Source organism: Ochotona curzoniae, unplaced genomic scaffold (genome assembly GCF_017591425.1).
Source record: "Ochotona curzoniae isolate NIBS_2020 unplaced genomic scaffold, NIBS_Ocur_1.0 contig_291, whole genome shotgun sequence".
In the NCBI taxonomy this organism is placed as follows: domain Eukaryota; kingdom Metazoa; phylum Chordata; class Mammalia; order Lagomorpha; family Ochotonidae; genus Ochotona; species Ochotona curzoniae.
This window is the reverse complement of record NW_024465649.1, coordinates 227,343-244,844: the sequence shown is the minus strand read 5'-3', so window position 1 is coordinate 244,844 and position 17,502 is coordinate 227,343. Positions and strand designations below refer to the sequence as shown.

Genomic DNA, 17,502 nt, shown 5'->3' with positions numbered 1-17,502 from the left:
TCTGAACTCAATGACCTGCTTCTACCAGGCCACCTTCCAACATGGAAAAGGTTCATAAACAGGAAGCTTGTTCTGGGTAATTAGCCTAAGAGCTCTTACATCTATCTATAGACCTTTGAACAGGCAAACAGAGAGCAGGAGAATTCTACCATCCAGGGAAGACAAGTGAGCAGTACTGCAGGAGTTGAGTTCTATTCTCTGACCCCATTATCACTTGTATATGAGGCTACTGTGATGGTCTCAGAGAGAGACTGGGAGGGAGGGAGCCTTACCCTGCCTCCTTTGCAACCAGCCAGTAGAAGTAGTAACACGAGGACATAAGTCTGCCTCCCATCCGGATACACAATTTTGAGTCTGGCCAAGAGAACCAGTCCATGATAGGGCCATATGAAATGCACTAAATGCATTCCTCAGTCACTCTCCCCAAAGGGCCTCCAAACTTGGTTCACCCAAGCATCTTGCTAGCATGTGGCATCTGTCCGTCTGAACCACCTTCATCAAGTGCAGGGAGCCTGAACACCGAGTGACCTAACTGTTTCAGGGCCCCACTTGGACATGACCAAGGAAGACACTTGGTTGGCAGCTCAAATTCAAGGTGAAAAATCTGCTGACTTCAAAGGCTATTTCAGCATATAGGAAAACTGCAAGCCAGGTGCGGGAGGGAGGGGCTTTGGGAAGAGCCAGGACATGCTGTGCCCAGTGTGATTCCGCATGTTCATAAACTCTGTGTGGAGCCCTGATCAAAATGCTCCCGTGGCGACAGCAAATCGGCTCTTAGATCGACAGGAACTGTGGTCAGGTGGAAAGAGTGAAAAACAGCGACTCAGCACATTGCCAAAACACATCCCAGCTTCTGTGGAGTCACAGCAAGTACACCTTGCTGGGCAGATAGAGAACAGCTACCCAGAGATGAACTCAAAGGATATGCTGTGGTCCTGGAGAACAGGGTATCGGGGCACCACACCGGAGGCCCTGTTGCCCAGGCTTGCCCTCTCAAATGAAGCCTCAACATAGAGGCACACATACATACACACATACACACACACACACACAGCTGACCCCACAAAAAAGGACATAAAGGGATTACATGGCATGCTAGGAATGAGCATCACTCCCAAAACTCCCAGTGATCTGAATGGAATGATTTGAGGGAGGAAGGGGAGAGGCAGGTGAGGAGGGCACCACTCCTGGACATGGTTCTAGCACAGGTCGAAGAGCTACTTCCAGGGGTACTGGAGAGAAGTTCCTTATACCAGACATTGAAGTGGAAGTTTCCACTGCAGTGCAAGATGCAACAGACGGGAAATTCCAAAGCAAGAGCCAGACCATTATATGGAAATTTCTAAGATGTTGACCTAGCTGGTCGTTCAGGACACAGGTCAGGTCATTGGGAAGAGATGGATCATTCCAGAAGGAAGATTTCTCATGGCAGTGTTCTGATGCCCTCGTCCCCAAGGTGGCTGGGTGAAGTGGGTGCACTTTTCAGCTGAAGCCTTCACAGAGGGGTTCCAAAGGCAGGACTTGGGAGGGCCTGACACGTATTTCCCAGAGTCCTGGGAACTGCAAGTAACACAAGCCCGAGGAGCCAACCTGGGAGAGCTGCACCAGGAAGGCAGTGACCCCTGCCCCCATGTCACAGGAGTGCGAACAGGGGCACCTGCAAGGCACCCACTGGGACTCCTCAGAACAGGGACCATCCAAAAAAGGCCTGCGAGTGTGAAGGATCCCACAGAGATTGAGTGGAAGCCAAAAGGCTGAGGTGACAGCAGCAGGGGAGGCCCTGGTGAGGTCGGTGCATGAGTTCTGCAGAAAACCCTGGAGGCAGTCAGGTGACAGAAAAGGTCCTTCACCCCATCAGCCAGGCTCTGGGAGCCCAGGGCCAGATGCCAGCAGCCAGGATCAGGTAAGGACTTGGCACTGGTCTCCACCCCCAGCTCCTGAGGAGACCTACAGTGGAGGGGAGGAGTGGGAGGAGGTGGGCAGGAGGGGCGGGGAATCTCCCCAAGGGAAGGTATTTCACATGGCCCATGCGAAGCTGTGTGTGTGTATGCAGATGTGCACAGAGAGAACTGCTGATGTCAAGTGGCCTCAGGACTTCCTATCACCTAGTGGTGGCCAGAAAAGTCATGGTCCTCACCAATCTTTTATCAGGAAATAAGGAAAACCAGACCTCCCTGAAAGAGTTTGCAATGTCTGGTGGGAAACAAGGACTGAGCTGTGTCTGACTTCTGTCTCACCTTCCACGTAGTGCAGTGCACAAGTCATAGCACACCTTTGCTAGTTACCAACCATGTGCCAGGCGCCCTGCCAAGGACTCCACAGACACTACTTCATTCAGCCCCTCTGACTGCTGCATGAAGCAAGAATCAGCCCCTCTGACAGATAAGGAGCAGGCTCAGAAAGGTGAGGCAACTTGCCCAGAGTTACATAGGTAGGTGAGTGAAGTGGCAGGACCCTGGACTCAAACCTTGTCATCTAATACTGAACTGTTATTCTGTCAGCTGAATGGCTTCCAGAAGAATGTGACCGAGGCAGGACAGGGACCTGGTTCTTGCTAGTCTTTCCCTCTTGGGACTCTTAGGCTTGAAAACCAATAAGTGGGATCTGAAGACCACGGAACTAAAGGTTCTCTGCAGTCTGTGCCAGCGCTGGGATTCCAGGATTCCCACCCATTCGGGCTGAGGAGGTGGAGCCGAGAGAGAGGAAACACTCAAGCCTTGGTAGCCCATGTTCCCAGCCTGGCAGCTGGAGGGAGTTGGCTCTAGCAGGTGGCACTACAACAGACTCGAAGTGCAGGGAATTGCAGTCATGTGGATAAATATATAGTTCAGATAATGTCTGTAAAGCACCTAGCACAGAGCCTGGCATTAGGTAAATGGCAACTATAATTGTGAAAACTCTACCTGCAAGCCTCCAGAGCTCAAGCTGTAATTTAACAAAACATGCTCAGCCACTGCCGTCATTGTCTGCCCCACAGGAGCTGTTTATCAGACACTTAGCTTTACTGTTTGAGCCAAGACAAGATACAAACACGTAAGAAGACCTGATCAAATCGAAAGCAAGTGGAGGGAGTGAGAGCATGGCTCTCCATCAGTACAAGGGATCACTGAGTCCTAAGAAAAATGATAGAATGCACGGTCCCTCCCTTCAGTGAAAAAGTACACATATCCAATTTTAAAAATAATTCCAGAAAGTTCCCAGATCCACTGAAGCCCATCCATCATCTCCAGATACACATCTTCTCCTACAGATCCTGAACACTCAATCATGAAGTCCTCATGTGTGATCATCAGACCAAGAGCTGCCACTGGGCCCCATGTGCAGCTGCGCAGACACCCCTCCTTGTCCTCGCCACATGTTTACTTGTCAATAACCTGGGCTGTGACACCAAACTTGATATAAATAGTCAAGGTGACTGAAGCCGAATCTAATTTTTAACCTTTCAACTTATATGGACTCCAAATTAAGAATTTCTAAACCAGTAGTCCATACCCAGAAATGTTAACGATTGCCATTCTCTTTCTTTCTATTCTAGCGACTAACGCCCTCCCTTTCCCATAGGAATCCCGGTCTCTGGGATTTCCCTCTCTCACAGGACACATCAGCAAATCAAAGAGAAACAGCTCACTGTTTACAAGTTACTCTTGGTGACCCTGATTCAGACAGGCAATCCAAATTGGGTCAGTCAGGAATACTCAGTCGTTCTTGGTCCTTTGCTAGAACTGTGTTAGGAGTGACCCTATTCATGGAAATCCAGAGCTCGGAAAATGACTTAAACCTTCACTGCTGAAGCCAGCATGGTGACACAGAGCAAGACTGAGAGTTAAGCAGAGCCAAGAGTGTGAAAGAGAACGGCCTGATGACACCTTCTGGACTGCTGGTATAGCTATGCCTGAAGCCTCGCAGCACGAGGATCCAAGTCATTCAATAAACAATTTACACTGGATTTCTGATGTTTGCAACCAAGATAATGAACTAATAAAATTAATTCAAAGGAAATTCACTTTCATGGGTTGTCCTTGTGGAATTCTAGGCTCCCCTCTGACAATATTCCTAATGAATAAAATGATTAAAATTTGTTCTTCCTGGGGTCTGTACTGCAGCCTAGCTGGTAGAGCCAACACCTTTGATGCTGTTGTCCCCTCTGGGGGCAACAGGTTAGTGTCTCAGCTGCTCTACTTCTGATCCAGCTCCCTGCTAATGGCCTGTGAAAAGGAAGGGAGATGAAACTGCACCCACATGGGAGACCCAGAAAGTTACAGGGTACCGTTTCAAATAACAGGTAAATCTTAAAGCATTTTCTTTTCTTCCTATGACATGCCTGCAAAAAGTCTGGCCTTGATATTATACTCTTTCTACCCTCTACAACAACAGTTCAGCCAGTCATGCTGCCATAAATCAGATGCGACTTCCTGTAATAAATATTATAGTTGTTGTGTACCAGAAGGGAGAAGATAGTGTGCTATTATAAAAGAAATACCAGGTGGCAAGTCCCATGAGCCTGTCAAACTGCCCCAAGAGATACTGAACACTTCACAGTCAGAAACAATTTTGACCCTCGGACTTGGCACAAAAGGAGGGCTACAGGTGGAGCCTAGGAAGAGGATTTCATAGGTCACCCTCAGCAGGGTCAGCATCTGTGTGTGCAAAACCATTCTAATGTCATGTTTCAGAATGACAGGGACCAAGACGAAATTCACAGGGTGCTGTCAGGAAGTTGCCTATTATTTTTTTTAGATGGTCAGTTGACTTCACTCATGTGCCAAGTATAGCCCATGGCCAGATGCCAAGGCTCAGCATGAAGACAGTGCTGACAATCTGCCAGGTCCATTGTGAAGTGGCAGGAAAGGGAGAATGTGAATTAGATATTTGTTATTCCAGTTGGGATTCCTTGACTTATCTTTGGATTAAGCAAGGTCAACAGGCAAATGCACACCTGGCCTGGAAGGGCTTGTCTTGGACTGCACTCCTGTGTGTTACCGCATTTGCTTACATCAAGGGAAGTCTGTATTATTCCCCTTTACACAGGGCTGGTCTTGCTCTGCCGTCTGGCCCCTCCTCTAGGAGCACCTGGAGACATTCCTTTCCATCTTCCGAGGACGCAGGTGCTTTCAGCTCCAGCCGCTGTGGGCTGAGAACTCACTGTGTTCTCAGAGGCCAGAGTGTGGGACAGGCTAGCAAATGGACAGGATCTCACCCGAGCACAAGGCCTACTCTTCTCTCTGACTTTTTCTTCATCCCTACCATCCATCTCCTTTATTATACTGATTTGCATTGTATTTTACAAGTATTTAAAAGCCAGTTCAAGAACTTCTAAATGAAGATGGGCACAAAGACTAATATCAACAACATGAAAACATAGGAAAATTGTAAGTGCACAAGTATCTTGGACCGTGACTAGCTCAGGATAAACTATCAAGTCAGCAAATATCGCAACCTATTCCTCCTCTTACTCTGCTGCTTACTATCCTCCCACCCCACACCACTGCCACAGGCAGCTGGCTGTCCTCTGGGCTACTCATGGACACCCACACCCATTCTTGGCAGTGCTACTGGTTGCCCTCCCTTCATCAATTCCTCCCACCAAACTGAACCACCTCAAACCTCTGCAGGTCCTTATACCCGACTCTAAATTTCGCTGGTTGATAACAACTTTTCTCTCCCAGTGACATGTACACTTTAAAGATTTATTTTTATTATTATTTTTTAATTGGAAAGGCGGATATACAGAGAGGAGAGACAGAGAGGAAGATCCTCCGTCTGATGATTCACTCCCCAAGTGAGTGCAACGGCTGATGCTATGTTGATCCGAAGCCAGGAGCCTCTTCAGGGTCTCCCACACGGGTACAGGGTCCCAAAGCCCTGGGCCGTCCTCGACTGCTTTCCCAGACCACAGGCAGGGAGCTGGAAGGGAAGCGGGGTTGCCGGGCATAGAACCAGCGCCCATATGGGATCCCGGGCGTGCAAGGCGAGGACCTTAACCACTGCGCCACCGCGCCAGGCCCGACATGTACATTTTAAGCAGGTATTTTGAAGAGGGTAAAAAGCCACTGCAATAATTCACTAGCAGTGGCGTATGCACAGGTACTTCAACAGATATGGTGAAGCAGTGAAGACATGCTACATCCCATAAAGGAGTAGCTAGGTTCCAGTGCGAGCTCCACTTCCGATTCAGCTTTCGGCCAATGCATAGCCTGGGAGGCATCAAGTGGGCTCAGGTACTTGGGTGTGGCAATGCACATAGGAGAGACCCAGACTAAGCTCCAGGGTCACAATTCTGGCTCAGTCTAGCTTAGCTATTATGGGCATCTGGGGAGTAAACCAGGCAGAAGAGCTCTGTCTTTTTTTGTCTCTGTTTCAAATAAACCTTTATTTTAAAGATGTTGTGGAACAATGGCATTAAAAGATAAATTGATTTTGGTACAAAAAGTCTTTAAAATCTATGCCTCACTGTGTGATATATAGTCTCCATAAACTTCCTGAAGACCCGTTGTATTATGAAAATGTAAGCGGTCTGCACAGTGCCTGGCATATGATCAGCATTCAATGAACAGCAGAGGCTCACTGCTGCTACTGTGCTTGTCACTACTAGTCCTACCTACCAACCCTCCACTCAACCCCCCTCACTGCCTGTTCCTCTGCTACCACCTCACTGTGCTTGTCACAAGGCTAATTATTCAGAGATCCACAGCTACTAAGGCATTTTAATTGCATTTTACAGATTATAAAGCACTTTTACATATATCCTTTTTGATCTTCCCATTAATCTACAAATCAAATGTTACCATTTTACAGATGGGCAAACTGAATCATTAAGGTTCCAGAGCTGGATTCAATCTCCTACCTTGTATAAATGTTGTGCTCTTTGCACATCAAGTGACTGTCAACTGCAGAGCAATCCAATCAGAATCATCTGAGTGTTTCAAGACCTAGGGGGAATTTCCTACATCTGGTGAATGTAGACAGCCCAAGAAAGGTGGCTCGTGGAATTCCCTGACCTGCTAGCAGATGAATGTGAGTGGGGTTCACACTGCTTCCTGGTGGCCTAAGTACCTGCTATACTGTGAGCCCTGCTTTGAGCACAAGTGTATATGCACAGCGTCTGGCTCTGACAGAGCTAATTAAGCCATGGTGCCAAGGTGAAAGCAGAGTGACCAGTGCAAGCCACGGCTGGCATGCGAAGGAAACAGAGTGGATGAGCACCCAGACAATAGGATTAGACAGGAGGGGAGAGAAGATTCCAGTAGGCCTCACAAACCAGGTCGATTTCCATGTGGGTATGGGATATGCAGAATGAGCTGTCCTCAGGAGAGACGCTGAGCAACTACTACTCTGGACAGACTAAAGCGAACAGGAGGAAAGGAGCAATAGGATGGAAGCAGACACAGAGCGTGGAGAGACCAGAGAGTGGATGCCTGCAGAGGAGGAGCCTCCTAAAGAGGAAGAGAAGCACAACTTACGCGAGAGACTCAAATAGCATTGGGAGATGGAAAACCTGCTGTTGATGGGGACACGTGGGAACCTGTTTGAGCTGTCAGAAGAAAGATGGGGCCTCTGAGCTGCGGGCAGCGAGAATGGGGCCAGACAGGCTACCAGAGAAAGGCGTCTTAATCAAAGTCCTCTCGCCCATGTTTTATTCATCCTACCACTAGTTTTCACTGGATCCATAAAGATGACACAAGACTGACAAGGAAAACCACCAATCCTTTTAATAACTGTATCCACATTGTGATATGATCCTGCAGATCCTCACATTAAGGGAGAACTGATGTTTATATCTCTTGAACCAGGGCACTTACACATATTATTGCAGCCACTGCTTTCCCCATTCGTAATGTAGTGAAAGCAACGTTGTGCCAGTTTTGAGCCTTGGCCTCAAGTTCTTTCTAGCTCCTGCCGCCACTCACAACCCCATAATAATCCTGTCCAATATCCTACCTAATCGCCAAGTGAACAAAATTTGGAATAACCTGCAAGAAGCTGAGGATTAGTCACTGTCATCATTCCAGCCAACTGCCAGGCCACTCCCAAAGCAAAGCCCGGCCAACCTGGACTGAACACACGGCTGGTGTCAACTGAAGCCTAAGACCCACACAGCTGAGCCCAGCCCAGATCTCCAACCTGCAGAACTGCAAGACAGAAAAAATGATTGCTATGTTGAGCCATTAAGTTTTGGAATAGTTTGCTACACAGCCAGAGCTAGCGAATATATCCTGCAGCTAACAGTATAGTCACCCAGCAGCGTGAGCCACATGCAGTACCAGGTTTTTAACTGAACAAGCCCTATCTCTGAAAGGAGTTTTCTACATCATGACCACAGAACTGCTGGCTCACAGCAATTACAGTTAAGTGAAATCAGAGGGAAAAAAAATTGAGCAATAAGAGAGGACAGCCCTAATATGTGATAGCTGTGAGCCAATTTTCACTATAGCGCAATTTTCATTACACAGCAAGGGGTCGTCTGAATTCCTTGGCTGAAGTAGCACACTGTTGTTGTGGATACTGCTCGAAACAAGCAGACCATCAACAGGGGTCTGGAAATACATCTACTTCACAAAAAGCTTTTATTTTAATAGTATTTGGCATGTAATCATGGATCTTTTTCCTGCCCGTGTTCTCAGCAAAAGAACACAGGTTGCTCTGATTTTATTCTTTCTTTTAATGGCCTGGAAACATCATAAATCATTTTGGAGAGAAAAAATGCAAATAAATAAACATCTAATCATGATACCAGCAGGGATGTCTCTAACTTAGAAGTGTGAATGTCATTTCAATAATAATGTCACACAGTCGCTTTGTTCCAAAATGAAAGAGAACTCACCAGTTAGCCTTCCTGTGGTCCACTGCTTTCAGGCTGTGAGTGATCAAATGAATCTGAAATAGAATTAAACATTCCATGAGCAAATCACATTTGGAAAAGGTGTGCTTTCCATCCCAGTGACTGCTAGGATGCTGAGTATTCCTACTTTCAGTAAAAGATTAGAAAAGCCTGTTGTGGCTCGTGAGGGAACAGAGACCCTTCTGGGCCTACACTGCTCCACTTCCTGAATGGAGAGTCCACTCTCATTTCCTTTACAGACAGCTAAAACACTATAACGGTCGTGTTTTCACCCTAACCCTCCAAGTCGGCAGAAGTCACCTCAGTCAAGGCTCTTGTTCTTCAATCATCAGCTGTAATGACCAAGCTGTAACCCCTGTGGAATGAAATAAGGTGCCACCATTGTAGCGTAGCTGTTGTAGCGTAGCATGTTGAGTCATGACTGAGTCCTATAATGGGCATCATTTCCAGATCCAGTTGCTCCACTTCCAATCCAGAACCTAGCTAATGCTCCTGGGAAGATATCTCAAGTGGGTCCCAGCACCGACAAGAAGACCTAGATGAAGCTCCTGCCTTCAGCTTGGATCATCCCTGGCCACTTGGGGAGTAAAGCAGCAGACAGAAGATCTCTCTCTCTCTCTCTGACTCTTTGAAATAAATATATCTTAAAAGTAAAATGAAACAAAAACTGGGGATCCCAGTGACCCCTCCAGTGAAAATGGTAGGGGTACATAGGCTTACCAACAGAGGCTGTCTGATCACAAAAATAACCACATCTTTTTTCCTTGCTGATGATGGTAGCAATTACAATGTAAAAACAGTAGATACTTCCTGTAGCACTTTCTGTGTGCCAAGAGCTGTTCTTGGCACATTCATGTGTGACCTCAATTAACACTGGCAATGACTATAGGAGGTAAGTGCACTGTCATATCCATTTCCTAACGAGGAAACTGAGGCACAGAGAGACAAAGTCACTGCTCCAACATTGTTAAGGCTGGGATGTTAAGCCCAGGAGTCAGTTCCCAGAGCCCATCCTCTTAGCCACTGTATTCTCAACTAAACCTGAAGAGCTGAAAACAACAATTATTTTCAATTTTACTCACAACCATCAAAACCCAAGTCTGTTCTCATAACAAGGTGGTCAGATAAAGCAGGGCTGGCAGACTGAAGAGGTATTGGATGCGCTAGCCAATTAGATTAACAATGTGGTTGGGAGTACATAAACCAAAGATAGGCCTGGAGTCAGGAAGATGGCCCCTGGAGTGGGGGCAAGATCAGCTGCATGAGCAAGGGGTAATGTAGGCCCATACTGGGGATGCTGAACCTGTTCAAAATCATGTAGTATTTGTACACAATCCAAACACCACCCTGTTCTGTGATTACTTCAGAGGAGAGGGTTAGCCACTTTGATCAGATTTTCGGCATCTGTCATGGCAGGGGTAGGGAGTAAGGCTGAATCCAAGAGAAAGGAATCAAAAGCACACCCTCATCCTTTTATTACTCTATGGGCCCTCAAGCCATCGTGCCAAGTGGAGCAAAACTAGATCGATGCTGTGACCTCCCTGCTCATTCTCCCGGAAGGAGGTTAGTCCTTTGTGCCATCTGGAATCCACAGGCCATGGGCTGAAGCTGCTCTGCGATGCTGCTTCCCATAGCTTCCTCTAACAGGCTCAGGATCCTACCCAAAGCTCCTCTACTTAGTCTAAAAAGCACCCGTGACCTCATGCCTGTCCCAGTTCCTGACTCTCCCCTTGACTTCCAGGAACTCACCCTTCAATAAATCCCACAGACTTATTGATGGGCTTCTAAAGACCCTCGCAGCCCCAGCACCTCTCACTCATGCCTTTGTGCTCTCACAGATCCTGTTCCTCCTGTGAAGCACATGCTTTCCCCATAGTATGAGCCAATCTTCATGTCTCAGTTCAAAACTCACCACTCTGAGAAGCTACTGTGAACCCCCTCAGCTGGAGCTCAGAGACAAGGTCTCTGCAATAACAGTGGCCTAGTGTTCATTTGCTTCAACCAAAGAGTATGGAATAGTCTCTGGGATCCAGGACACCCCTGGATACTAAGAGCTGCTGACCCTGAACTCCTATAAGGAGCTTTAGGAATCCCTTATTAGAAATGTTTACAAGAATTAGTGGTCCAGATTTGTGATTTTTTTGAAGGTTTTGAAATATCTGCATGTCATAATGAGGTAATCAGGATGGAGACCCATGTCTAAGCAGGGAATGTAGTTGTCACATACACCTTAGACACATAGACTAAAGGTAATAACGTAGTATTTTTAGCATGCCCATATTCTATGACTTCTCACATAAGTTAGCTATGGAATTTTCCATCTGTGGCATCATTTGTGGTCAGAAAGTTTTGGAGTTTATAGTATTTTAGATTTCATGATTTTCATATTAGAGTTGCTCACCCTGTACAAAACCACAATATTACTTATAGACATACCCCACATACTTTAAATCATCTCTACATTTCTTGTATCTTATGCAGTATAAAAGCTATGGAAATATTTGTAATATGGTACTATTTGGGGAATAATGAGGAAAGAAGGTAGGTATGTTCAGTACAGACACAATTTTTTCCCCCTAAAATACTTTGGATCCACAGCTGCCTGCATCGTATATGCAGTCTGTGGATACAGTGGGGCGACTATGTTACTATTGCTGCCAGTATTCATAGTAAAAGCCTGGCCTGGGGTAGGCAGTTAGCCTGCAGGGGAAGATAGCTGTTCCAGCTCTGGACTCTAGCTTCATGCAGACGCAGATCTGGGGAGGCTGCACTGGTGACTTGAGTAACAGGCTTTCTGCCACTCGTGTGGGAAACTTGAACTGGCATCCCAGATCCTGATTTCAGCCTGGCCCACCCCCATCTGCCAAAGGTCCTCAGGAAGAATCCACTGGAGGGGAGCACACATACACTGTGCCTCTCAGACAAAAAAAACTAAAAGAAAAAAAAGTTTGGACATTGTAGATCCACACGCTAGGCACTTTGCAAGTTCTGTGTATGCTTCTTTAATCCTTTCAGCAATCCTCTGAGATGGATTCTTTGTTACCCCATTTAGCAGGTGAGAAAACTGAGGCACAGAGGTTCAATTACTTTGGTTCTAGAGCCAGTTTGGTTCTGGCAGGGCCAGAGTGTGAATTTAATCAATTTGGTTCTAGAGCCTGAGTTTAGCAAGCTACACCAGACCTACTACTCCCATCACTCTTGTACTTCTTTACTGCAGGCAGCTTCTCAGCCTCAGTTTTTGTCTTACTGGTCTCTGCCCACATGTCTACAGAACTCCTGAGGGTGAAGAACATGTCTAGTTCATCTGTGTCACTGCAGAACCTAGAAAAGTGTCCTGTTTACAATTCACAAAGTAGATTCACAATTAAAGGCACACACAAGAAAACACTGCCACAGCATTTGGAAGATGGGATACAAGACTGTAAACCTGAGTCTAATAAAAACACACCAGGATAAAGAATCTCCAAATACATTTTTTGGGCTGATGCCATGGCATAGCCAGCTAAGCCTCCATCTGTGGTGTCGACATCCCATATTGGCACCCGTTCTAGTCCCGGCTGTTCCACTTCTGATCCAGCTCCCTGCTAATGGCCTGGGAAAGCAGCAGAGGACAGCCCAAGTCCTTGGGCCCATGTTTCTGATCCGGAAGATCTGTAGCTCCAGTGTCCCAGCTTTGGACCAGCCCAGTTCTGGCTGATGCAGCCTCCTGGGGAATGAACCCGTGATGGAGATCTCTGTTCCTCCTCTCTCTAACTCTTCCTTGCAAAACAAAAAAGCTTTAACTTCATCAAAACAATTTTTAAATTTTCAAACATGAGCAGGAGAGACTCAAGTAGTTGGGCCATCAGCTGCTGCCTCCCATGATACACATTAGCAGGCAGCTGGAACAGAAACAATGGGGTTGGGACTTGAGCAGTATGGGATGTGGCATTCTAAGAGGCATCTTAACTACTGTGCCTAACACCATCAAGTCTGTTCAGCACTAACGAGGCAATTCTTTTGCATCTCTGATCAGTACTAGAAAGAACAGAAGCAACTTGTCTGGCAGTTTCCAAGAAGGTCATCAGTGTTACTGTACTTCACACGTGGACCAAAGCCTAAATGGGAGAACACCAATAGTCAAGACAAAGGAATAGCAGAGGAGACCATGTGGGAAAGTCTCGCTGTCCAGACTTGACTTGGACATTTTCTACCGTGAGCTCTGTGACATGTTTCCACCTGAACTCCCCATGGACCATTATGCAATGTGACCTGGGGGCCAGCATGTAGCAACTTAAGCTGTTGCCTGCAGTGCCAGTCTTGGCTGCTCCACTTCAGATCAGGCTCCCTGCTGATACACCTGTAAAAGCAATGGAAGATGGCTCAAGTGTTTAGACTCCTGAATCCAAATGAGAGACCCATAAGAAGCTATGGGTTTTTAACCAGCCCAACCTTGGCCATTATGACTATTTGGGGAGTAAACCAGTGATGGATGACCTAACTCTGCCTTTCAAATAGATAAATTTAAAAAAAAAAAAGTGAAAGAGCGACCTTGTGAGAACTTTTTTGTTTTGCTTTGTTGTAAATATTGATTCGTCTATTTGAAAGGTAGAGTTACAGGTCAGGAGTAGGGAACAGAGTTATCTTCCACTCCCTCGGTTCACTCCTCAAATGGCCTGATAGCCAGGGCTAGGCCAGGCTGAAGTCAAGAGCTTCTTCCTGGTCTCCCACATGGGTGCAGGCACACAAGCACTTGAGCCATCTTCCACTGCTTTCTCTAGAACACCATCAGGGAGCTGGATCAGAAGTAGAGCACCCATGTCTCAATCCAGAATGCACAAGGGATAGCAGCACAGCAGGCAGTGGTTTAACATGAAAAACCATAATGCCAGTCCCTTCTGTTGTCTTTAATAGTGGAAAAAATGAAAATGTTGAGATCTGGGACACAGACCTCCAGGAAGCATAAAGCTCTTTCCAGCTCACGTCAGAGATTGCATCAAACTATGGTCCTGCCACTTGCACATGAATGCAATTAGCCATAACCTCCACCCTTCCTTTTGCCTCCAGAATACAATTAGTCATAACCTTCACCCCTCCTACTGCCACCATCTTCCCATGCACGTATATGTCAGCATCATTTCTACTTTTTAAAGATCTGTTTATTCGAAAGAAGGAATTACAAAGAAGGAGAGAGGGAGAGAGAGACAAAGATACAGATCCTTTATCTGTTGGTCTATTCTCCGAATCCGCACAACAGTCTGGGCTGGAACAGGTGCTTCTTCCAGCTCTCCCACATGGGTGTAGTGGCCCAAGCACTCAGGTTGTCCTCTACTGCTTTCCCAGGCACATTAGCACGAAGCAAGTGGAACAGTTGAGACTCTAATGAATGTCATATCAAACACTGTCACTGCAGGTAGCAACTTAACCTGCTATGCCAAAGTGCCAGCCTAAGCACCATCTTTTGTTACCAATTACTAAATATAAATTTGACTTTTGGTTATCTTACCTCTTTCCATGATAATCACAAAAAATAACATTGAGAGATGGCTGAAGGGCTATGTGCAAATTATGTACTGAATATGATGTGGAGTGTTGGAAACGTGACAGTGCACACAAGAAACAATCATCCTGATGGTGAGGCCTTTCTACTGTAACAAGAGACAGAAAACAGCATATTCACAAAGTGAATAGAATCATTTCTAAGAGTTATAACTCATACAAAGTTTCTGCCTCAGTAGGGAGTCATACTGTAGAGTTTAACATGGTTTCTCTGTGGCTTTGTCTTAGGAGGCAATACAGGTACCTAGTTCTGAGGCCTTTGGATTGTCCAAGTAAGAGATAATGGTGCCCTGGCCTAGGCTGGTGCCAGCTGAGATAAAGTAGTGGTTGGGTTCAGTGTAGGTAAGGTACCAGGGATTCACTGGCACAGTGGAGGTAGGGAAGAAACTTGGATTTTCAGCTCAAACAGCTGGGTCCTTGGTGGTTTTATTTACTCAAGGGGAGACTCTCATTCAAAGAGGAAGGAAATCAAGGATTCTGGCTTGACCTGGATAATGTGGAGACATTCAAAGGGAGATGTCAAGAGAGTATCATGCAGTTTAGAACTATTCCCTCAATCTGACTGGTACAGTAACCACCAGCACACATGAATGCTTACATTTAAATTAAGCACAATGATAAATTCACTTTCCCAGACACATGAGCCACATCACAAATGGTCAGGCAGACATGGCTGTCTTTCAGGGGGCATATGGGGAAAGTTCTTTTATATCACTTATTTAATTGAAAGGGAAGATGAGAGAGAGAGAGAGGAAGAGAGGTCTTTTCATCTATTGGTTCATTTTCCAAAATGACTGCAATGTCCAGGGCTGGGCCAGCCTGAGGCCAGGTGCCAGGAGTTCCCCTACGTGACTGCAGGAGCCCAAGCACTGCAGCCGTCCTCTGCTGCTTTTCCAGGCACATTAGCAGGGAGCTCAATTGGAAGTGGAGCAGCTAGGAATCAAACTGATGCTCTCATATGAGATGCCAGTATTGCAGCTGATGCCTTAGCCTCCTGTATTGTAATATTTCAAAAAATACTTCAGAAAAAACTCAATTGCACAGGGCTTGTTTAGAACATCCAAGGTAACTCTCTGGATTCCTTTCATTACTAAAGTTTACTTTTCAAAATTTTGGTCCTGGGCATCATTAGCTTTGAATGGGACTTGCACTCTTACATGATCACATTTGCTTCTAGTCTCTCATTAATTCTTTAGAAAATAATATACTACAGGCAGCACAGGAGAAGTGACCCTGGGTTAATTAAGGCCTGGCTCCTGGTTCTGCCCTCACCACCAATGACTTTCAGCCAATCTCCCCATCTAAGAAATGGAGAATCGCCCTCAAAAGTCTGTACAGACTAGCACGCTGGGAGAATCAATGTTCTCAGGTCTGAGACAAGTCCTCTGTCCTCTATAGCACTTTCACTTGCAAATTCTGATAAGGTGTTTCCTCAAAGCATAAAGCAGATGTAAAAGGGTTTAGGACACAAAATCCCTTGTGTAAGAGTAAAAGGTACATGCTTCACAAGGTGAGGCAAGGTTGAAACACACATACTATCTGCTCTCCGTCCAGCCCGGAATCTGCTATCAGATGCTGGCAGGGCTCTCAACTTTATGAAGCAATGCTAAGTGTGTCAAAGAATCAACCACAAGCAAATCTTCAGCTCCCAAAGTAAGACAGAGTGGGAAGCTTAACACTGACATTCTGCCCCATTGTGCAACGGCTTCTGTTCCAGGGAGGACACACCCCAAAAGGGTGAACCGGCCTACTTGGTACCACCTCGCCATCTCTGCCTTGAGACTAGCTTCCAGCTGGCAGAGCTGGTCCGGGCTGTTGATCAGGAGAAACCATTTTTCCCTGGCTATCATTCTTAGTCCACAGGCTGACATTCTGTTTTGAGGAACTGGTAGAAGGTCCTTAACTAACTTTTGGATGAGTTGGAAGAAACTATTTTCATGATGCCAAAGCCAGTGTGAAATTTAGAAATACACACAGGAGGAGGAGGAACTACCCCTGGCTCTTCTTGTCATGTGCATCATTGTGGTCCAGAAATGCCAGAGTCTTTAAAAGCAGCCTGAGCTTCATGGCATGTCAATTTTGCTGTTATTCGTTGGAAAGCCTTTTTATGTGAAATAGCTCACAGTTGAAAATGTCAAGAGAATTATATGACTTCAAGAAATGCCTGTGTTTTATTTTAAAGACTTTTCCCCCTGAATCTGAAGCTTGAACCTTGTATTTCAATTTGGTATATTAAAAATATTAAAAGTTTATGAATTAATGTACAAAAATTTTGTTGTGAGACCCAAATGATTTCTATTTAGTATAACTGAATTGTAAAGATTAACTCATGTGTGATTTGGAATATACATTTAAATATTGAAAAAATATATAGATTCCTATTTTTTTACTTTTTAGAGGATATATTGAAAATGCAGAATAAAAACTAAATTGAAATATTACCGTCAAATATTATGTTCTCCCCACTCTGCTACTGAAAGAGCAATGACTATTATATAAGTATGGCAAACTTTGAGAATTTACCTATGTTTCCACCAACTCTGTGTTGCTGTCTATTTTGTTTACTAACCTGGACACATGAATTTTGTCCCAGTGAAGTTGCCATGAGTATTAACCCTAAGGATGCTGGACAGATCTGAGTGTACAGGATGGACCCGTAACTCAAGAGCTTCAAGTACTTCAACAATTTATCTTTAAGCCCTGTTTTTTTCATGTATCATGTGACTAATAACAGATTTTCTTATTTTAAAAAAAGGGGGTTGCAGTACCCTAGGAAAAACTCCATGAATGATGTTTTAATTTTATTTTAAAGTTGGAATATTTTTGTATTTCCATACACATTCCTAAATCCTGCCATTAATGCTGGACATTTAAATCACTGCCAGTTTTTACTATTTTAAAAGCAATTACTTCGGGCTTCTTCATGCTTCAGTTTTTTTCATTCTTTTGTTTCTCTAACCAGTTTTTCTCTTAAATAAGTTTTCACTAATATATAGTACAACAAAAACTAAATAATTTCTGAGATCTAGATATTTCATATATAATAGTTTTTTTGCATTGCTAAGATAATTTGAGGATGAACATATTTTCATCTTTGCTAATGGTTTGTCACCTTGAAAAACAGT

At 45.2% G+C, this 17,502-nt stretch overlaps 1 protein-coding gene across 3 annotated transcripts in view; it reads right to left on the bottom strand.

Moving 5' to 3' along the window:
- GNG12 (G protein subunit gamma 12) overlaps positions 1-17,502 on the bottom strand; it is a 136,650-nt gene that overhangs the window by 68,194 nt on the left and 50,954 nt on the right. For all 3 annotated transcript variants that reach the window (XM_040978384.1, XM_040978385.1, XM_040978383.1), the window contains exon 2: positions 8,822-8,874. The gene's annotated coding sequence lies outside the window, so the exon portion shown is untranslated. The remainder of the gene's footprint in view (positions 1-8,821; positions 8,875-17,502) is intronic.